The 24495-nt window shown below is 36.1% G+C and overlaps 1 protein-coding gene across 10 annotated transcripts in view; it reads right to left on the bottom strand.

Annotated features, from left to right (window-relative positions):
- Positions 1 to 24495, bottom strand: part of JAKMIP1 (janus kinase and microtubule interacting protein 1) — a 126716-nt gene that overhangs the window by 79765 nt on the left and 22456 nt on the right. For 9 of the 10 annotated variants that reach the window (XM_072336599.1, XM_072336593.1, XM_072336597.1 and 6 more), the window contains exon 2: positions 2521 to 2714. The gene's annotated coding sequence lies outside the window, so the exon portion shown is untranslated. Of the gene's footprint in view, positions 1 to 2520; positions 2715 to 8805; positions 8880 to 24495 lie in introns of those variants that run through there. The other variant, XM_072336591.1, reaches the window with a different exon arrangement.

Genomic DNA, 24495 nt, shown 5'->3' with positions numbered 1-24495 from the left:
AGCTATGGCAGATTTCATAATCTATCAGTCAACAAAACAGAGATATTTAAAACACAAATGTGCCTGGCCCTATCTATACCCAGTACCTTGCAGCCATCCTATATGTTCAGGTACACCCACAGATAGCAGCATGATGTAGCAGCTCCCACTGAAATCCTGTTCCTACATATAAGTGTCTGTGTTTACATGGTCATTCTGAGAAGACAGTTTGGAAGTATCAGAAAAATTATCATCAAATTAATAGCACATTGAGATGCAAAAAATAAAAATAAAAATAAGGGCAATCGTGATTTGACAGGGAATTTTTTTGCCATTTTTCCTCTCTAGCATTGGGCAAATGTGCATAAGCAATCCAAAAAAGGAAAACTCCTATGCTAAAATTTTCTTAAAGCAGCTCCAGGAAATGAGACGTTTCCTCATAAATTATCAGTATATAAAGGAAGCACTTTCAGAATTAGGTATCAAAGGCTTTCTCATATCTTGAGCATCTTGCAGAGTCTGTTAAATAAATCGATTTTTTAATCCATGTTCATCTGTTTGGATATAGAGGAACTGATAGACTTAAGGATAATAGACCAATGTTTTTTAAACTGTTTCAGAGATATAAAATCAGAAATGGAGCTATAGTATTCAGTACTTTTCAAAATCAGCATTATCTACTTTCTATTGTGTAGGTCATTCTGAAAATAATATTTCTTATTTATTTCTATGGAAACTACAACAGATGTAAAAAGCACAACAACTCTATTTGATAGAACAAATTCTCAGCTACAGAATGCTGATTTTCAGCAGCCACCACCATCAGCCATGCATTTTCACCAGTGATGGAGTACCACATGCCAAGCTTATTAAAAAAAAACAACAAAAACCTTCACCAGCAGAGGTGACCCACTGTTTCGCAGCTGCTGTGAAAGCATTGTTGCTATAGTGAAGTGTTGCCCACACAGTCCATCCTCTATTGGCCCAAACAGGCAGAAGTCCAAAGGCTCCACATCCAGATATCTGTCACTGAAGCTCCTCCTGCAATTCACCATGAGGAGTTAAGCTTGGTCAGTGGTAAATGTTGAACTGCCCTCCGAAGTACAGACAAACAATTATCTGTAGAACGCACAACATTGATTCTCCTCCTTACTGAGTTACTTCAGTGAGTTACTTTAGACTTGGTTTTCCATTCTTTTATTACCTTGTAGTGACTATGCTATAAGGAACTTCTTTCAAGCATTAAAGTAGAAGAACTAATGAACTATTTACTAATGAACTACTAGCTGTACTAGAACATCACAGGAGACAACCCAATACTACCCAGAGGGATTCCTAAGGCATGTTCTGTACTTTTTTTTTTTAAAAAAAAGGAAAATTTCACTCTGTCCATCCTTAGGAGGACTTCAGTAATGATCATACACCGCAATCTTTTATTTCTCATAGCATTCTCCCTACTTAAAATCATAGTTAACCCTTCCAGCAGAAGGTATTTTTCCACTACGGACTGTATTCACTATAAAGTCAGGTTATATAGCAAAAAGGCAACAATTTCCAAATGCAAACTGCAAAAATATCTGCCAGTAAAGATTATTTCAAAACTACTGCTTTTTTCCTTTTTGTTCTGCAATACATTTTAAACAAAATCAAAACAAAACAACAACCACCTTGATAATATTCACAGTATCTTTCTAAAATAATAATAATAACATTTATAGAATCCATTGGCATTTTGCTTTGGTGAGAACAGTTACATGGGAAGGGGGTTGTCCAGTTTTTAGTATTTCTGAATTTAGTAACTGCATTATCTCTGAAGTTCTACTGTAGGAAGATCCTGGAACACACAAAGTCAGGAATTAGGCAGAATGCTGAACTTTTATCTTCTCCATAAGTTCTCCAATAGGAGAAAACTGATATTTTCCCCCCATATGTGTAGCCAGTCCCTCAAAGTGACCCCAAGCACTGAATTCTCATGCAAAGCATATAAATCTGCTTTCTCGTCTCTCAGACTTGTGCACACTATATACACATGAAAGCCAACAGAAGACTGAGAAACTCTGTCAGAAAAGCTTAACATCCAACAGAAACCAAGCTAGTCAAAGACTTTCTTCTTTATTATTGGTGACAGGCATACATGACGTAGACAGCAGTCACATTAACAAGCAGGTGATGAAGGTATGACACTGAGCTTCATTTCTGTACTGCAGATTTAAGATTCCACAGGGGGGAAGAGCCTTACAAAATTAACAGAAAACAGAGTAAAAATTTTGCTGTAAAGAAGTTCATTCAGTGAACATAGAAAGGCTTCTTGTAACTAGAACCACATTAAAGCAGATAGAAACTTAGTACTAATTTGGGTTATCTTACTGACTGCAAAATCTAGTTAGGTTGACAGTATATTTCAGCATACACAAAAATACTTAACTTGATGTTTCAAGTCTTTAAGAAGTCTTCTTTGTCTTTAAGAAATTGATAACACTGTAACTCTATTTTAGAATTATTCTTTTCATACCCAACAAACATGGTGGTAATACACAGTACCTTTCTCTTGTCCACAGGTCTCTAGGCAGTTGTGTATGATATTACGCTGGAGACGTTAAGTCTGAGCAGCACCAGGAGCTAAGTTGTTAAGTACGTTTGTACTGGGATTTTCCACACAGCGAGTCCTACTCCTACTGGCACATCCTCTTTTTTGTGATGACAAAGGAATTTCTGAGCAACGTTGGTGACATTATCTGTTAAACAAAAGAGATTTAACCCAAATTAGATTTGATCGATAGCTTTGACAGTAGTAATGCAATGAAAAGTTATTCACACAAGGTAATTAAAATGCAAAAGTAAAAGCATGCAAAATTGTCAGTGTGGTATTTTTCTATTAACAATGCATGTGTAGATCCAATTCATAATTGTTTTTGCCAGCTGATCTTCAGTCAAAGTGACAAAGTTGTTACGCTACTTAACAATTAGAAGAGGGCAATGCAAACGGTTAAATGAGGTTGTATTCTTTCCAAAATATATCACTCATTCGTGCATTACAAGCTTACCCTTATGTGTATGAACTGTCACATGCGCACTGGCCATCATCATGGATCTTTCTAAGTACCAAAAAAGCATCAACATGAGGTTGTTATCACATTCTATTCAGCAAAGAACTAGAGTGAATTTCAGAATCCTAAATACTATTTTATTTCTATGTCTGTCCTAAACAGTGAAAGAAACGATGATATTTCCTCTCTGAAATAATGAAAAGAGATGCACAAAGGCTTGATACTGTTTTCCTTCACAATTACTGAAGGTCATCAACATATTTTGACCATAGAACCACAACAACACCTTCACTTAAGCAGATTAAAGAAAATAGAATAGAGTATCTTAATCATTAAGCCCTTCCACAGTAAACCCTTTATGCTAAAGCATAAGTCTGTGATTGACTAAACAGGATTCAGAGAGGAAAAACATTTCAGTAGTGCCTAATGCAGGCATCTAGTCTCTTCAGAGAATAGGGCTCCCACAAATGACATAGGACCCAGCTTAGTGTTTAGTTTAGTGCCTTTGGCTGAAAGCTGCAGGGTAGGAAGGATGCCATGCCTGAACAGTACTGAAATGTGACAAGCTTGTTGTCCTATGCATGGTTCAAGCCTTCACAAAAAGTTGTGCTTCATACAGAATATATCAGACTTGCGTCCAATGGTAACAGTCCCCAGAACGTTAACTCCTAGAGGATTCCCTTTGCTCTGGAATACTTCCACTCAGTTCAAGTGGTTTGTTACAGGCTTTGAGTTGATGTTGTTGTTAGCTGAGTAAATAAGAAATCCGCAGAGAATAACTGAGCAGCTTGTTTGTTTGATAGGGACAATCATATAGGCAGGGTCTAATGGAAAAAGAAAAGAATATATAATAATAATAAAATAAAATAAAAATTCCACATGCTTATTTCCTTAGGGCCAAATTCTCTTTTGTGAGAGAATGCTTTTTAAAAAGGATAAAAGTAGAATGAGGGTCAAATCATGGCAGGAGATCAAAGCGCTGAAACAGCTTAGTCAGCATCATTAAGTAGCACCAGAAGCTTGAAGAGTGTAATTTACTTGATTTCTAGAGCACCAAGCTTCCTTAGGAGGAAGGGGGACAAGAACCTGAATTTTTATGATGTCAGATACAACTGATTTGACCCGGTCTTCATTATGCATTAAGAGCTGCCCTGTTTTTACTTATTTCAATAGTAATTACATATAGAACAAGATCTTGTTGATTTCCTCTAGCCTTACAACAGCTAATTTGAACATGCCTGATTTAAAGGGAAAGAGGAATATTCACAATGTTAACAAGTGAATACGGTAAGCATTTAAGAGAGCAAGAAGTTATCAAAATGCAGTAGATAGGGAAAAACAGGGATAGAAGACAGTTCTTGCTAAATGGTTACGGTGTAAATCTCAATGCTCAAAAACCCACAAATCTTCAAAATCACCCTGGTGAGTTTTCTACATTTAAGCATGTATTCTTATTTCAGCAGATCTATTCATTCCACAAAACTAACTCTTTCAAAGTTCTTACATTTTAAAAACTTGATAGTTTAACAGCAGTTGACTTTAAATTCTTCAGGTAGTATAGAAACAAAAAGTATCTTAATAACTCTTGACCAGGAGTTCACCCTGTACGGTGCATTATTTACAGAAGCTTTCATAAGGATGTACATAGATCTAGGACACACAATTTCCAGTTGCTTTAATAATAGCATGTGTAATAAAAATAGTATAGCAATGTCACATACCCTTTTTAAAAGGCAGACATTTCAGTAGCATTGCACATCAGCAAAATGAAAACAATAATTGGAAATAAGTCTTGCAGAAGATATTGCAGACTTGAAACAAATTTAATTATGTCTCTCACTAGATATCACCAGAATGTTTTTCATAACAAATTACCAGCAACCACTGGAAACCTACAACCCAATGATCCTTCAGTAATCTTCCTGGAGCTTCTCAAAGGATATTGTAATACAAAAAAGTTAATTAGATACTTAATTTCCCATTTCTATTAACTGCTAAACTAAATCTACTTCTAATTGGAGTTGGGAGGGGAAAATAGTAAAGAGGAGAGGGATGCTGATTCTTTAGAAAAGCTATTTATTAATCCACAAACAAACGGCACGTAAATGATACTTATTCAGCTTCATTCTGAATTCCAAGTATATCATGCATTCCACAAAATCCCCAAAGAACTAAAGCTATTATAGAAATAATTTGATAGATGAACTGATGTTTGATAAATGAGTAATTTCATTCAACGTAATAATTCACTCATATCCTGTAGTTAGGGCTGTACAGACTAAATAAGCAAAGTTGATTGAATTACGTGCTTTGTTATACAACAGCAGTCCAGACAAGAGTTAAGTGTTACAATAATGAAGGTTTTCTTTCTGCTTATGTGACAAATCTGTCAACACTCCCCAAATAGTTAAGAAATTATCTTGGGTACCTTCATCCCTTTCCTAAATTAGCAAATTGAAATACATGGAATTCTCAGTAAAATTTGGCTTGTAATACATTATGATTTCAGCCCCAGTAGCAGCCTCTCTTAAAACTGACACACATTCATCTGTCTTTCCAACAGCCACAAGCAAGGGCTAACTCTACCTCTCAAAGCAGAAAGACAAGATGAACAACAATAACATCCTTAACCTGTGCTAACAGGAAAGCATTTCTCCTGACTGTTTCTAAAGCCCTCAGTATGCCCTTGTACAGCTGATGCAAATTTTAGAGTTTAAGACACAAAGTATGGTAAACAGCAACAAGAATGAGCCTTATTTGGCAATGAAGCAATTCCTTTGCCATGTGGGCATACCGTGCCAAGCATATCTGTGAGTTCCCTGCAGTAGTTGCTGTAAGTTTTGCTTGGTAAATTCTTCATAGTGGGAATTTACATTAACTTCCAGTTGTTTTCTAAGTTGTTACTCTAATAACTGACAGGGAAGGTGAGGTCTTATAATCAGGTGTTGAAGTATTAAGAAAAGCACACTTCTGAAAGTAAATTTCATTTTACTATACTACCTGGCTTCCTAGTCTAAACCGGAACATCCATAATGTTGATTTGATCATTATCTACCAGAAGAACAAATAATTGCCTAGATAAAAGTTATAATCAAGAAGGTTGCATCTTCTCATTATAGCCAACAATCTTAGATTTCCAAGTATGTGATATTTACTTTTAAGCCCAATTCCCTATTATATCCAGGCAAGCAAGGACCTTATGTGCAAATAAATAGGAGCAGTACAGACCCAGTCCTTCATGAATGGGACTTAAAATGTCAGCTGTGAGAACATGCCAACAAGTGCTGGTGTAGAATATACACCATTTGCCCTCTAATTTACCCAGTCCCCCCTTAATATTTCATGTTTCAACCAGAGAAATGTGAAGCCCTCAATAATGACTCCAAAAAATAACAGAAAAAATGGTATTTAATGAAATCACAATCAGATGTACAAACACCATAGCCACACTTTCTATAGGGGACAAACTTAGACCTTAAGAGGTGTGAATAGAACGATGATTTCTGCACTGTTTGAAACTGTCATACTTGAGATTACTATGACAATTTCCAGATGGAGGGACAAACAATGGCCTATAGGCAGCACATCAAGCAACAGGGCTTTCATATGAAATTTACATCAGTCTTTCCAAATTGTAGGCATTGGTCACAGTCAGTATCAGTTAATGAGGGGAAAGTCTAGTTAAACTAACTTATTTTCCATGTATGAGAAGGCTGCCCATTGAATTGACCACAGTACTCTACATGACAGAATATCCAGTTTACAGGCAGACAACAGCCAGCTGATAAGTCAGGCTCAAATGCACAAATGGGGCTACATCAAGCTGCTGCCCAGTCACTAATGAGGATTCCTGGGGCTCTATTTGTAGAGTCAGTTCTTCCATATGTTTTCTTAAATGATCTGGACACAGGACTTAGACACATACTAATTAAGTTTGCAGACAAAACAAAATTGAAAGAAATTATTGACTTCCTCAAGAGTAAATAGGCCTTGCAGAGAGATCTCAACAAAATCAGAGGGCTGGGCAACCACAAACTACATTAAGTTTAAAGCATGGTTTGATTTTGGGGGTGTCCTGTGTGGAGCCAGAAGGTGCATTCAACAATCTTTGTTGGATCCCTTCCAGCCCAGGATATTCTACGATTCTATGATCTTGGGGGATTTTTCCAGGCATTGCCCTCTGATGGAATCTTGCTTCCAGATCAGTTTCAGGATGCTTTGTTCCACTTTCTGTGCCCTGAAATGACCCAGCAATTGAAGCTATTTTGTCTTGCTATTACACAACTTACTCAAAGCCATTGTCTAGAGCAAAGAAGGTTTACAAGGCTATTTTTGTTTCTCACTCCTACGCACAGCATTTAGTATGACTTTAGCAAAGTGAATGAGATTGCCAGTGCAAGATTGTGAATTAGATTAGCCCTGAAAAAGGACTTATTAATGTACTGAATTTTTTCTTCACTATTTCAGCTATTACAGAATTGCTGTTTTTAAGCCTGAACAAGTATTCTTTATTTGTACATAGGCCACCGATAAGGAACTTACATCTGAAGTCCTTCCATGATGGAAAAGGAAAGATTTTCCTCTTCAGAAACAACTCCTGTTTTTCCATACATGCTCCTCAGGCCCTAGTATTTACTTAACCCAATAAATCTTGCATTACACTTATTCAGACCTTCAGGCTTCTCTTGCATATTCACTGTTCAGCCTCAGCAGTTCATTTAGTACATAAATACATATGACAGTCATTTAACATATGAGCACATATATATTGGTGGCCCTTCACAAAAACAATTGTGTGTCTAAACCTGAATAACTTGGAATCTGCTTATCATACCTTAACCCTGAGAGCCTCTATACAAAGACTAGAATTTACACATTTAATGTAATTCAAGACAAGCAAGAATATTTCACATCAGGTTTTAAGAGGAGTTTGGAAATAGACAAAGGTGAGTATTGCTTCAAATAATATAATTCCCCTTAAATTCAATTGTGTACTAGTAGGAAATTTACACAGTGGTACTTACAGAATTCCAACCAAAACAAAAGCCAAGAGCTATGCTATCTTTGTGCAGCTAGAAATTGATATTATGCAAAGAACTGGTAAATCTCAAGTCTCTGCTTCACAATGTAACAAATGACTAGTAGGATCAGATCACAGTGTGCCACTTTTCCACTCATTTCAAATAAAAAATTCCCACCTTCAGCTGTTGCTCTTTTTTCCACATGTTCTTTTATTTCAACATTTTTCTGTATAGCTAATTTAGGGGAGGAAGAACAGCAGCAATCCGAATATGGTTGAAGACTTTGGTAAATTAGAACATTTTACATCTGAGCAAGCTAAAATTAGCTATCAAAAGATTAAGATGTTAAAGATTCATTGTATAGTCTGTTAGAGTGCTATGTCTTTTAATTCCATAAACTGTATTTTAATAGTAGAAAACACATGCCTAGTCCAATTAGAAATAACATTAAGCTAGGAGATACTTGTTAATGTACCTACCATTAATTTTAGCACTAGTTTTCCTTTCCCCCCTTCCCGTCCCCATCTTCAAGATACTACCCTCTTATTACCTTTAAATTAGTGTTGCTGGACACAACAGCCAGGGAAATCAAAAGATATAATCATTCAGTTTTCATTACCAGCTCTCTCCTTTTTACTTTTACATGTACTCAGCCTTTCTTCATTACTAACACACAGTGCTTATTGTAATGCTGGTAATACATCTAAAACAGAGCATTCTCATCAAATCTGCAGTTTCCTTTATCCAAGAATACCCACCCAATGTAACAGCTACTTCTTCTCCCTTGCAGATGAGGTATGCCAAGAAAAGAGGTTACCCCAAGGTCACAAAGTGAGTCAGCTAAAACTTGTGAAAAGGACTCAGAGCAGAGCATTTTATGTGCTTGAACCGCAGCTCAACCCTTAGCCCTCCTGAAAAGAAAATGTTCACTTTCTATTCTCAAATCCATCAATTAGCTGTGCATTATGAATAAAATTGAGCTGCAGCTTTAATGCTCAGTTCGTAGCACATTACTACTGTTTCAGTTCCAACAGCAAATTCAGAGATCTCCACATTTCACAGACTTGCACAGAAAGCATTTAGTGCACAGATTCTGCGTGCCCAGTTAAGGCTTCACAATGATCATAAAATGACACATGCAGGTTCATATGTAAACTGAGCTTCTGTGTACTCACTTGTGTTTCCGCAAAGAACTGAAGTGTAATATCGGAAATCAGCTAGCATATTTCTCCATTTACTCATAAATTGCATTTTTCTACTCAAACACAATATTCAAGTCATTCCCAATAGAAGCTGATAGAAATTGGATCCTCCCAGTAACCTTGGGAAGTTTAATTAAACACTGACAAATGTAACAGTTTGAAACAGGCACTGTTTGATACAAAGACATTATTATCTTCCAATAAAGGACTTCACACCAGCTCTACATAAACAAAGAGCTGCTTACCATTAAAATAATAACACTGGGGGATGGAAGAAGAAATACAGTCCTAGTAATGTTTAGATACTTGCCTTTATGGAACAGTTACCCTGTGGTATGGTCACAGCCCTCTTCAGTCTTCTCACCAATAACAGGGTAAGGAAAAGCGCCATAAAGATGTGGCAGAATCTAAGCATGTTAGGTGTTCCAGTTCTCAGTTAATTTCTGTCCAGATTTTTATTGAACTGAATCCCCCAGGTGTCACTACTGTGAGGATTTCGTGTCTGAAAGTAGCCCATTTCAAAACAAATCATATAAAACACTAGACCTACTACTGAAAAATGCATCTATCAGTAAACTAACATTTAAGTATCTGGAGACACAAGCAGCTGCTCGTATTTCTTAAAACTCACAATTAATCAGTGTATGCTGATGCTTATAGCTAATATCTTATATTTAATACCCATCCTTGCCTCCCTAGCAGGAATTGATTGCAAAAATCTGGGAGTCCTAAAATTATGGACATCCCAGACATTTAGATTTTTTAGAGAAACCAATCTCATTCCACTAAATAAATCAAAAGTAGAAACACACTTCAAGTCCTGCTCTCTGAAATTTTTTTCATCACCTCCTCACACATTTTTATATGATATATGTACAAATATACACATACACAGTAGCTTATATGATATATATGAAGTAGGATACCATCAAACACTTCTCACTTGACAGGCCACAGATTCACAAGTAATTCAGATGCCCAATTTCCTGCACTTTCATCCCCAAAACAGTGACCCAACCAAGGCACTGTGGTTCACTAAGGTCAGAATCAGTTCAAACTAGAACATGCAGTATCATAATACAGCAGCCACACTACATACCAGTGGGAAGAAAAAGGTGGCCATGGGACAAGCCAGCTTGTGGGGCACAGCACACACACACAAAAAAAAACCCAAGTAGGATATTTTCAACTGTAGTGGATCTACTCCTTTGGTCATTTCAGAGGTCTATTTGTACAAATGTGCACAGTGTCTAAGAACATGCGTGTAGACAGAGCACAGGCATAAACAAAGGTAGTTCCTCACAGCTCTCACTGTGACATATGCTGAGCTGAAACACTTGCAGGTTGCCAGCAGTAAGATAGCTCAAATTATTTTACTTTGCCAGATCGTAAAGCTCAAGCTCAGCAGCCCTAATTGCAACTCAGTGTTATTCTCTCCATTCCACACCTGTGCAGAGTTGAACCTTTTTTATGCTCACTCAGCCCCTTTATTTATATATTAGTTACTTGTTTAAGTATCTTGCTACCCTGCTAAGTTTGCAAAACAAAGTGTAAACTCATTTCCATTACAAACATTTAAATTAATATTCTTCTAAAATTACATCAGGCAGTATCAACTCCAGTTATCTGCAATACCAAATAATGGTACCAAGTACTATTACTCACAATTCAGTTAAGCAAGTTTATATCAAAGTTACCTGCTATACTATGACCTTGATTTGTTTTTCTGACATTAAAAGTACTAAATTCATTTGTCATTATCTTTATGAAACCACCTTTAATACATAAAAGGATTAAAAAAAGAAAAAAAAAAGAAAAAAAGAAGGCAACGTATTCTGCACTGCATCACCACATATAACTTGGATATTGCATAGAAAGGTTTTGAGTAATTCTGCTTTCAGGGTGTCTTTTTTTGTTGTTGTTATTTTATTTCTGTGGTTTACCCACATTTAATGCATTACTTTGGTTTATATCACACCCAGTTTACTGCAAACTTATATAACTCCTAGTAAATAAAATTTCAGGTGAAATAGGCTGCTGCTGGAGTCAGCAAAGATACATTAGAAAAAGGAACACTGACATATGCACGCTAGTGCATCCATATTTATTAGGGCCAATGGAACAATAAAGTCAAGGAAAGTGCAACCATCAGCAGAAATGCACGTGTTGCTGTTGCTGATGAAATGCATTTCAGAAGCCATATAAATTGGATACATTTCTCAGCTACAGTTCAGCTTGATCGTACTTTTTTTTTTTTTTAAACAGGCAACTCACATGAAGAGATAAAAATGTGTAGATAAAATATACACGTACACATCCAAAATAAATATTGCTTTTGACCGACATCCATTTTATATATCTTTTCTCTAAACCAGCAAAATATAGCACCTTGGATGTCACTTCAGAAGGGGATAAAATGAATGTATATTTAATTTGATCTTGCATTACTGGCATACCTTCCCTTCAGTTAGGAGGGGAATAAATAGAGGACTGATGCTGTGGCATTACCATTTACACTCTACTTCATACTGCAGTACTGCCTTATGCCTATCACCTGACATGTCAGGGTGTTGGTGTTTTCTTTCAGCACAGCCCAAAAGCTTTATAGTTAGCTACTTACAAGATTGCACACATGCACTGTAACTTAAGTAGACTTCATCATTCATTTGGACATCCATCAGCTAGAGCAAACCTGTAACTGCCATCATGCAGCCAACTCATCCGCAGTCTTCAGAAGTTGTTTACAATATACTCTAACTACAGCAAATTCTTTGCTGAAAGCATAACAACTTCCATCAAAGAGAAATACAATTAAAATTCATACCAGATCACTGGAAAGTATGAAGTGCTATTGTATTTCAGATTTGATGGGTTCAAAGAGCTAATTTCAGAACACTGAATGATTTCAACAGTATCCTAAGGATTACAGGGTACAATGCCTGAGATTTCACCTCCTAGTTATCATCAATTCTTAAATACCAAGCCAAATAGCACCATCTGAGGAAAAAGAAAAATTACATGCAAGAAATTTGATACTTATCAGAACTTCATAAAGAAGGTAACAGGAAGTCATCACCTATACCCACAGGATCCTCTGGCTGCTGTATGGCAATACAATAAATAATCCCTTTAGATTTTGCCATTTCTGAAACATGACTTGTAACTGCTGCAGGCAAGTGATCAGTATTTGCAGAAGGTGGAGAAGACTTATACACACATAACTATATTTTCCTGTGTATACACTATTTGTTTATTCTGAGCACCATAAAACCTTTTACCTGTATTTAGAAATTTTAACATGGCCTGATCTAATCCCAAAGAATGGAGGTATAGAGTAAACATTATGCCCCTTTAAGCAGCTCCGTGGAAATGCGTGGTAACCTGAGGCACATATCAATGCAATCAGTCTTGTTTGCAAGCCCAGCTATTCAAACATTTCTAAGTGCTTTTAGAATAATTCAGTAAGAAATAGATGAAATAGAGAAAATTGTTGACTTTCAAACAGACTGATTCAAGAGAAGCACCAGGGATTTCTAAGGTAAAGACTTGATGGATCAATAACATGAACGCTTTAATCAATAGGAAATAAGGTAAAGACCTGACACATTATATTCCATTCTTATCCAGAATTAGCTATATTTATGTAAAAGACTTGATTTATATACAAGAAAGTCGCTAAAATAAGGCCCAGTTTAAGCACCAGTGTCAACTGTTAATTAGCTTTCAACAACATAAGATATATATATATTTGAGAAGATGCATGAACTTTAATACAACTCAAATCTTGTGTAAACAGTAAATGACAGGATAATGAGCCAGAAAAAAAAACCACTTGCCTCCTAAAATGGCTTCTGCTAATTACCCATCCTAGAGTTACTGGATTTTAGCCTAATTAAGAAGTTTACATAAAGCCAGTCTACACTGCAAATGATAACTTATAAATGATAACTTATAGCACAGCACCTTGCTGGCTTTGCTGGACCACTAGTGCCTCTCAGGCAATGTCTGCTGCAGAACTTCTATTGAATAAGCTGTGCTTCTGAGCTCCAGCTGTGGGGCCAAGGGCAGGCATTTTATGATAGAAGCACAAACAATAAAAAAAAAAAAAAATCCATCCTCTCATTTACAAGAAAGTTTATACAACTTAAACTCATGATGTATACAAGATCAGGAGCTTACCACATGCAAAGAGATGCATGTACTTACTACTGATACTAAGGATTCCTTACTGCTCAGAGTTAAGATTTTGGTCACTAAAGGGCTGTGACAGACTGTGCTTAATCCTTTTTTTTCTTGGCTCAAAGGTTGCTTTGTGACAACTGTAATTTATGTAGGAGGCAAGTGGTGGATGTAAACGTGCGTCAATTAACATTACTTCCTAGATTTCTTTGGACATGTTTGCCTTCAAAATGGAGAGCTCAGGAGTGTTTACTGTTAGAAAACCTAGCCTGTGAGCAAATAACTCCATTTGATATGGGAGATTAGGGGATAATATTAAAATAACTTAAAAATGAACTATGTTAGCAACACTCTAGTCTTCAGTAGTCTTTATACGGCAGAACCCCGGAATGAAGAAATTAATCTGTGCTTCTTTCTGGTGGGGAAAATGTTAGAAGTCCGCTTCATTACTATAGAGATGGTAGCAGTCAAAAACATTTCCCCAGACCAGAAAAGTTTAACAGAATAGATGCACTGTAATAAAATACATGCAATCACATCCCACCCCTTTGGTCCTTTACAGGCATCCACAAAATGCTCCTGATGATCTTCAAGTCAGTAACACATTGGTAACATCCATGGTACAAACACCCAGCAACCTAACAAATCCTTTGTTTTCTCTCTCTTGTCACTGTATTTCAAAACAAAGTAAAAACAGCTTTTCAGACTGTTAACCTCAAGAAATCTTAAATCAGACACTTGAATGACTATCAATACTGGATGAAATTCCAGCCATACCCTTTCAAACATTATGGCATGACTAGCAGTGTCTTAAAGTAAGATTTATCATATGTATCCCAATTGTCATTTGACAAATTATGGGCATACAAAGAATGGTGATGTCAAAACAGCAGGCATAACAGCCAAATAACACAGTTGGAAAAACATAATCCAAATGTTTAGACTATATATATATATTCATATTCATAATTGTTTTGAAATATGAAAGTGCTTTTAACAACCAGCACAGATCATTGGCTTTTATAAGCACAGTCTCATCTAAGGAAGATTTACAACCTAAATCTGTAAGTTAAATTACAGTTTTCAGCTTACCTCACTGAGAGTAACTTGAAGAGCAGAAGTTCATTTAATGAAGATATCCCTGGAACTAGAAATCACACACTGCAACCTAGAGGCTATGAACTCAGGAAAATTATCTCACATCAACATCAATAAAAGTTAATAAAAGGGGGAATGCTTATAAAATGGCCTCATCTATCAAATACAAAACAATTGTTTATTATGTGCATCAAAAAGACGAGCATGGTGTATAAAATTCCTCTCACTGAGCATAACTTAGCCAAACAAAAAAAAATTACAACTTTACTATGAACAGAAAAGCTAAAAGAATGTAACAGGAGTGAGAAAAGAAATCAACACAAATGTAATTTTAAATATTGTTTAGATACAAATGAATTGTAAACCTTCACTTTTTGTATATAGGCCACTCGGAATCGAGCATCTTACTGAGTTATTTACATTTACTTCTAAACAGAAATTCGGGATAGTAAGTAGTGATCAGCATTAACTGAAAGTCATCACATGAGTAAGAATCCTAGGATTACTCTATCTTCACAGATGGGCAAGATTATTTCAGGTTAGGGTAACATATCTAAAAAGCACTAGCAAAACCTGAATAATATTGGGGTACCAGTCTAGTCAATCAAGTAGTCAGCCCAAATGTGCACATTCATAATTATCAAATATTATTACATATTTGTTAAACCTTGGAAAACTTTATTGTAGGTGGCAGAGTCAGACTTCCTTCTTTTCCATTTGTTTTTCTAAATTACTTGTGGATTTCACTATCTGTATTGTTTAGACAACACGTAGTACTAGACAACAGCACAGGCTGCTAAAGAATTCAAAGATATTGGCTTAGACCAGGATCATGTATTCAAGCATACTGCCTCTGACGTTATCTGGGTACTAATCCAACAACAGATGTCTTTGGATAAACACATGAACAAAGAAAACAAGAGGGATAAAAAGCAAAATGAATGGAAGAACTCCTGTGAAAGGAGATTTTTCAAAGAGAGGTTGTTTAAAGAAGGATATTCACACAGGCATCCAACCTTTTGACTTGTTTGTGCCACACTGAGTGAAAAGTCCTGACATATTTATATAAATATTTTAGATATATGTTTTATTACTTATTTTTTATTGAAACATAAAACATGGACAACAAAAAACAAAACTAGAGAGATATTTGACAGTGTTTTTGTGAAAAAATTCATGACTGCGTGGTTTGATAGAAGCAGCTGTAATTCTTAGTACATTCTCAAAGCATCATAGAACTCATGGATTCAGAATGGACCCTTAAAGGTCATCAAGTCCAACTTCCCTGCAGTGAACAGGGACACTGCAGCTAGATCAGGTTGCTTGGTCCAGCCTCAACTTGAAAATCTTCAGGGACAGGGCACCAAGCACTCCTCTAGGCAACCTGCTCAAGCACCTCACACCCTCACTGTGAAAGACCTTTCCCATATATCCAACCTAAATCTATCCTCTTTGAGACTGAAGCCATTTCTCCTTCTTCTATTGCCACAGATCCTGCTGAAGAGCCCATCCCCATTCTCAAGGTGCTCAGAGATCTTTGATCTTATTTCACTCTTCCTGTGATTCATCCTAGAAAATAACTGTTCACAATTGCACGTACTACCAAAAAGCAATGATACAAACAAAGCAGAACTGTGAAATGAATGATAGCTCTCCACAATAATAGAAGTCTTACAAAAGTCTAGTAAAATGACATAAAATTTTTCTTTGAATTGAAATCCTGATTGCAACTATATATAGTCTGTTTGAAAAGTCATATGTTTACATCACCTGAAATTGGTGTTGCAAATACAATAAATAAATAAATAAAAAGGTTACTTCCAGCTTTCTTGAAATCTATTCTCAAATTCTTTTATCAAAATGGAAAGAAATGCTACATAATTTCCGCTGTCTAGAGAATGCCCTGTAGCCAGCATACCAAAATGTACAGTTATTTGCCATAAATGGAGCTTATCGTAATTTAAGACTGATTTCACAAACATCTATCTTCACAGTATTAGAGGCATTTTATAAGTAGCTGTAGCAGTTAGATCAATACAATGGGAAAGGCTTTATATGAAAGGTGTGATGATGAAAGGACTGGCACAATAGAAAGGTGCTGTAAAGGAAGGGAAGAAGTTTATTCACCCATATCAGAAGATTCTAGCTTTTCAGGGGAAAGTTTCACCAAGGAGGGATCTCCAACTAGAGATCTTTCCACAGTGGCAATCAGCCCTTAAACGAGGTCTAAGAGAGGTGCAGCCAGGTTCCACCCCTTTTCATCACACAGCTGAATTGCCTTCACCTGTGCTCCCAGGGATGACTGGATCCTTTCTTCAGGTGCTCAATCAGTTACTATACAGTAATTATAACAATATCATAAGCAAAAACACTTAGATACATTTTTTGTACTTCCTGTAGAAAAAAATATTTTAACACCTTGACTGCAGAGACTGTGTTATGGTCCTTTCCTCTGTGCTGAGGTGCAGGTAATGCAGGCATTGCAGTCACTTTTACCTTTACAGAAATTACATTATGGTGTGCAGCATGGCAATTGCATACATTTCATTTGTTATTAGCAGACAGTACTCAACTGGTCTGTATCAGGAAACCTCATAGATGGCTTACTTGAGGGCAATTTCACATTTGCCTAATTAAATAGGAGGACTTGCATGTCTGCTTAATAACAAAAATCACACATTTTTACAGGAACACACATGTAGTAGTGGGTGCAGATTGTGAGAGGTAGTTTGTGCCTCACTGTGCCCTCTGCTCCACAGCACTGTTCTGTCAGCAATGCAGTCTTCATTCTAGGTACATGCTATCAACTCATGAAAAATGTCTCTCAAAACTACATAATAATATTAGAAGTTTATGAATTTGTTGAGCCACAAATTAGCTGACCAGGGTGATGTGGGGACTGAAGCCTGGACACACCTGGTTTAGAAAATCTCTTAGAAATGTTTTTGTTTTTTTTACTGAATTAACCTTTCATAACTTTCTCTTAAAAGTGTAGTATATAAAATTTATATTATTTTCTATGTATTCCTAAGCAAAGTGTTTATACAAAATTTTTTGTTGGATAAGAATGGAGAACAAGTCTTTCTGATTTCAGAAATGAATGATGCTCATTAAAGCACAATTTGAAAAGAAGAGGGATAAAATAAAGATCAGTTATTGCCTTCACCCCATATTATCATGTCAAGCTGTCACACTGAAATGCTTATGAAAACCCAAAAGAGAAAAGAAAAAGCAATGTGACAGTATCATATAGAGTAGAATCCCCAAAGCCATAGGAAAAACAAGAATTATTCAGTATACCTTTGTTGGTTTGATGTTCTCTGCCACCCCTCTCAGTTATATCTTGATTCCTCAGCATCACTGGAACAACTTCTTAAAGGAAGTTTAGGATAAATCACACCTATGGCACAGCATCATTTTTCTTGCTTCATTACATTTATTATATTTAATGCTTTAAGAGCTGTTAAATTCTGAGAATTCCACGAAGTTTAAATTAATTCACATACCCTACTAACTGCAATCAACAGAACTCACCACTGATTACACCACCTTTTCTCCAAAATAGGCTTTTTTCTTTCTTTCAAGTCTAGACCATTTTTCTACTGCCTTACACAATAGACAGAAATCCATATAAGGACACACTCATAATCGTTTTACTATCATTAGCAATTCTGCATTAAGAATTCCTGAAATCAGTTTCCTAGTATACACTGCCAACCTCTAAACTGATTGATAAAACGTTTTTCCACATAACCAGAAGTTAGACTGCCCTGTCCTCATTTCTACAGCAACATATTGGCTTCCAGTCCACTGGACATCCAACACTGTTGTTTGGAAGATGAACTGACTGGTGAAGGCTTGTTCTTCCATGTGGATGCGCTAAGTGTGCATCACTGAGATTTGTCACATAAGCACACACAGGAAGGCACAAGCCCACATGAAGCTATGCTGTAATGCATAGTTGATACTCATTATGGACTGATATTGTGGATATTGATATTATATTAATACCTAATTGAAAGCCTACAAATGCTTTTATTTTTAAGTGAAAAAGCAACTCCAAGATATAGAAATTATGAAGATATTATATGCACATGCCAGAATATTCAATACTTTGGCAGTGCTGTACAAGAGATATTCATTGTACTGTAAGTCCACACAGTTGCAGAGAGGCTGGGTAAACTCCATAAAACAGCATTACAGCAGCATAAGCTGAATATCTATTTCAAATAATAACCATACATCAAACCATTAGGCTAATGAACTGAGATGGGAGGTCTAGGGAAGTTTGTGGTTTAGATGCTACCATATGTTCTATATTCTTAAGGAAAAAGTGCAACAGTCCTCACAAACATTTCTCAGTGTCCTTCCTTAGTATACCCTTACACAAAACCTGATCAATTAACATCAAGAGAAAGGGAATAAGGTCTAACAATAAAAGAATAAAGTTTCAGCATTATGAAGGGTGAATTCAGCTATTTTACATTTTCATAATTTGAAGATGAAGTCCAGCAGCACTTTCTATTGGAAACAGCTTTGCATATCTAACACTGCAACATGCAGTGATGCATATATATGCTTCAGAACAGGAAAGAAGAAACTTAAGCATTTATGCACTTTGGCTAACAGTAATGTGCTCTGTTTTTATTTTTTCCCCTTTTATAAGGAATAAAAGGAATTTTGCAGAAAAAGACTGCCTCAAAACTTCACTCCTTCTACTTCTATTAAAATCCTAGAAGAGAAATAAGGAGGGGGAGGGAAAAAAAAAAAAAAAAAAAAAAAAAAAAGCTGAGGAAAAAAATAGTAATAATAATAGGAAGAAAAAAATATTCTCCTGAAACATTCTACAAAGAGAAAAGAAGAAATTGCTTGTATTTTCAATGGGAAATTCTCTAAGCAGGGAACAGGCAAAAAGGTTTTAAAACCTGCCCAAAATTACACATGCAGCCCATGACAGGAACAAACTAGGACAATCCTTTTAGTCGATGATGAGACTTAATCTTGTTATGAAAGCCTTACTTTTGCTTGAGGTAAGGCATGAATTTCTGAGTTGCCTCAGTTTTTCTCTCCTAATATCCTATTAGGCTTTCTTCTAGCCACTGCATCAAAGTGCAAAGTCATGTGAAAGTTTTCCATGAGTATTTTTCTTCCCCCTAAAGTTATCAATGCATAGCTTTTACCAACAAAATTTTCACATTATTAATATAGCTACCCAGCAACTAGTAGCTCTGTCTTTGTGACCTAAGGAAAACCCTAAGTTATACATTGAAATAAAGTAGTACAGTACCCTCTAAAAAACATGCAAGCATATTTTTACCTTGCCGATCTCTTTTATCGAGAACCAATCGTACACTCTGAGACCTTTCTAGACCCATTCCATCCTCTCATTTACTTCAAGACTTTCTTCACAGACCAAAACCACAGGCTGCTGTCTAAAAATCACCTGAATTTTCAACTTCCCACCTACTGGTATACGTATATCATTAAATCAAATTAGTTTTCAGTTTTCAATATCATCACTTGTCCTTGCTAACATTTTTTCTTGCAGTACTGATATTTTAGTATTTAAATTGTTAATCTATTGTTATTCATGCACAGCTTCCATTGACTGGGAATAGAAGAAATACAGCATCACTGCTAAATTTCTGCTTCATTTTCTAATGGAGTGATGTACAGGACTCCCCATCACCTACTGCACCAAGCCTTCAGAATGGAGTGGCATTCTGAGGAAGAAGCTCCCAAACTCACAGAAGCTCATTATTAAGGGTATTACTGCCACGCACACTTAAAAGTTCAGATGTGACAAAATCATAGAAAGAAGGTAAAAACACATTGAGTTTAGAGCACAGATGCAGGACTGATGATTAACTCAGATCACAAGTACCCCAGAGAACACCAGTACTTTGATCACTCACACTTCGTGCAGTACAGTAAATAAGCAGTAATCCCATCCTTTGGCCCAAAAAGCCTATGAAATCATGGATTACAATAGAATTACATATATTTAGATATTCCAAACCCAAAATCTAAGTTCTCATTGAAGTTTCAAAGTTACAGTATTTACTAATAAATATTATAATTTTTCTTTTCATTAGAAGTCAGCAATGAAACTTAGCACTTCCTTCACTCCCTGTAAGGAAGCTCTTTATTTACCCTTCAAACCACATCTCATATCTTTACTTCCTGCTGTCCCCTGCTTGGGTGCCAACCCTGAAATCTAACCTTCTAGAGAACAGAGGCCAATAGCATAAACCTACAATATATTGGTGTTTCACACAGGAAAATAGCATCAGAAAACCTGTCCCACGCTGAGAAATTATTTATGGCCAAGGAACTTACCAATTGAGCAATGAGTTTCATTTCAATTCAAGATACACCTGGATTTTTGATTTATTTCCTTATGCTTTCCTTTGAGGAATATGAAAGACCACGTTGAAAATAAGGATTTTCTTAACTGGAAAGAGTGCTAAAAACAAAGAAACAGTAACCAATGAGGTTAATGCTTTGCTTAAAAATTGCTCAGTAAGCTGCAGAACAGGTGCAGATGATTTTGGTTAGTAAGATCATTTTTGGCCTGTATTGGCAGGCTACCCCCTGTCACAATGTGGTCAGTTTCAATTGGCTTTAACATTAGTACAACCACCACAGCCTTTTGAAAAGCGTTTTAAATACTTTTAGAAAGCTTTAAGAGTATTTTTTAAGTTATTTCCCCTGTTGCATCTTACTTGCAATCATATCATAACTCCTTTGAAGTTCCACTTTACCCCAAAAGCTAATTTTCAATTGAACTTCTGCATTACTGATCCTGATGGCATATAACACACCTATCTTAGCATTCTCAGTTATTTTTAATCTTACTAAAAAAAATATGAGAATGCATTCATTATGTCAATCCTTTTTCTAATTACTACTTCCCTTCTCCTTAACTTCATGGAAGTACTCCTGCTCCTCCTGTTACAGTCTATATGTAGAGCTGTTGAGTTTGTCTGGCCATTCTATGATTCTAGAACTCCCTAGGACTGTTTGATCCTAGGAAGCAGCAAAGCTGCTTCTGACAAGTTCTGCAGTACCAGGTCAAGTATTGTTAGGAACATCAATAATCATACATAGGAAAATGTTGACACACCCAGCCAATGATGAGGCTCTCTAGCTGTGGAATATTTCCTCCCAGAAACTGGCCTTCATCCAGGAGACATGCTCCCTTCAGAGACTAACTCTTAATGAATCACAGGAATGGATGGACCCAGGGTCACATGAGAAGCACAGGTAAATACTTGCACCTGCACTTTCTGGGCCAGCCACCATCTTCACCAGGTGTTCAATCAGGCACCTGGTTCAGGCCATGATATAATAGTTTTCCAAAAACAGATGCTGTTAAAGAAAAATGTTTTCTGTACATAAAGCACTTTTCTTGGTAGGAATAGATAAATAACAATCCCATCACACTGAATAAGGAATTGGGTTTCTGGGTTTCTAGTGATGTCTTACTGCATCATTTTTCTTGATTCAGTGGAGTATCATCTTTTGCAGCTTTCTGAACTTGCTGGGAAAACTAGGAAAATATCTCTAAATGTTAGTGACTGTAGTCATTTGTAAGTATTTCTAGCTCTTAACCTCTTGTTAGTATTCTCAGCTTTCCTAGTACTGAATGCTTACACTACCTGTCCAAAGGCTAGAAAAAAAATCTAATGAAAAAGTTTTTAAAGGCTTCTAGATCACTGGGTTTTCCAAACAACAGCACCAAAAACACACTTATATGAACATGGATTTTTACACTATTGGAGAACATTTATTGCAGGTTCATTGTTTCCAATAGTGTTCCACCTTTGAACTTGCCAAGTTTTCTTTCTGTTTGATTGCATAATCCAAAAGTTTACAAAGGACAGGTTGACTGGAAAGGCTTTTTAAGCTCCCTTTAGCTATGAATTAATCTGATGAAATCCTGGGAAGTTCTCTGGATTACTATCAGACATCTTCATCCAAACAAATTAGAACTATGGTTGATGGTGGAAACAGCAATTCTCCCAGGGGAAAAAAAAAAAAAAAAAAAAAAAAAAAAAAAGAAAGAAAGAAAGAAAAAAGAAAAAGAAAAAGTTACACTTCACAGACCTCAGCATTGCCAACACTGTCCAGCCTTTCTTAAACCACACGGAAATTAGCTGTTAGCATTAGTGTAAGATTATGTCAATGACTTAGTAAGTCAAGAGCAGCATATACTTTTATAATAACTCATTAACAGTGTACAGGTTCAGAGAGACAGTGGACCACTGATACCTCCCTCCCCACCCTAGAAGAGTCTTCATTACAGTTCAAAAAGCACACAGTCCGTAATTATGCTTGTAAAGTGAAAAATGGTAAGTAGTAGAAAATGCTCTTGAGAAAGCTCGACAGTAAAAAGTAACTTCATTAAAAGTATAATAGAAGTAAGGTTACAGTAGTGTATTTCTGCAAAGTGCTTTTTGTTTTTGTAATTCAGTGTATCCTTTCAAAGAATAGAAAGCTTGTTTAGTACATATGTTTAGACTGAAGTAAAAAACAGTTCTTTGCTACATACAATTGTGTTGTTAATTATAGAAAGAAACCAAATCCCTATAGCAAATAATACTTTAAATAATAACATATACTCTTGATTTATAATCTTTATTTCATTTTCAGTTTCATTACAGATGCTTATAAGCTGGATGGGGGAAGAGAGAAGACACTCTTTTCACATTATGTTACTGCCTTTAAACAATATATATAGATCATAATTACAATAGCTGTCTTAAAATCTTGGCCCTATCAAGAGAAAAAGAAATCAACAGCAAAATTCTTACAGTAACATTTAGCCTCTTAAAGTATCAACATGTCATTGTAGGACCCTAATGAATAACAGAGGACACTGACAGAATCTGAGTTTTGATAGATATTGCTAGTTTAAACAAAATTAGACTTAATTTTACCTGTGATATTATTAAAGAAAAAAGGTGGCAATCATGAATTTCTAGAAAATATCGGCTTTAGATATAGCCATCCCAGATCTAAAACTCAGAAAGCTTTCAGGTGATCACTTTGTGAAATTATCTGAACTATTAGGTCACTTCAATAGCAAAATAATAGCCATCGTGGTGACGTATTTGGAACAGTTTGTTTGCTTTAAAATGACTTTATATAGGAGCACTTTCTGGCAGAACAGTGAATTGCATTTCCATCAATTATGGAACAGAACAGTCAGCATTATTAAACCATTAACACAAACTGAAGCCCTGCCTTGCTGAGAGCACTCTGTGACTTCCTGACCATGAAAACACTCTGATTCATACTTTTTGATTTTTCATTACTACTTTTCAATCTAATAAGGAGCAGACTGGGACTGTGTAGTAAAGATACACTCTGCTTCTCAATAATAGTGAAGCTCTTCTTAAATGGCAGTGGTTTGAATGAAATAAATCCATATAACCCGCATAGAAGTAGGACTGGAACCTCCCTCTATCTGGGACAGACCTTCCTGTTATACAACACAAGAGAGACAGAGCAGTTACCACAGAACCCAAGGGCGTTATGCAAACACATCTACAACAGACTCAAGGCTAGGAATTAAACTGATTATGTGACAGGAGTTTTATTGCAAGAAGCAGTTTATTTTTTCAAATACTGAGGAGTTCTCAAAAGATCTAACATAACTAAAGACATTGGACTGCTAATGAGGAAACATCATAAACACTAAAAGGAAATAACACAATCAAATGAACAAAGTACTGTTTTCTTCTTTTCATGTTGGTTGCTGCTCTCTCCAGCTGAGCACAAACAGGAGTACACAAGGCACTAACAATGGGGATCATGCAATATGAAATGGCTAAACAAATTCAAATGGATATTTACTTCTCATACTCATAAAATGAAGAAAAATCTTCAGCAGCATCCTAAAGCTAACTTCTGAAATCACTAAAAAAATTCACACTGTCAAATAAAAATGCTACGTGACTTCTC

Source organism: Excalfactoria chinensis, chromosome 4 (assembly GCF_039878825.1).
Source record: "Excalfactoria chinensis isolate bCotChi1 chromosome 4, bCotChi1.hap2, whole genome shotgun sequence".
Lineage (NCBI taxonomy): Eukaryota > Metazoa > Chordata > Aves > Galliformes > Phasianidae > Excalfactoria > Excalfactoria chinensis.
The sequence above is the reverse complement of the archived record's forward strand: the minus strand, read 5'-3'. Positions and strand labels throughout refer to the sequence as shown.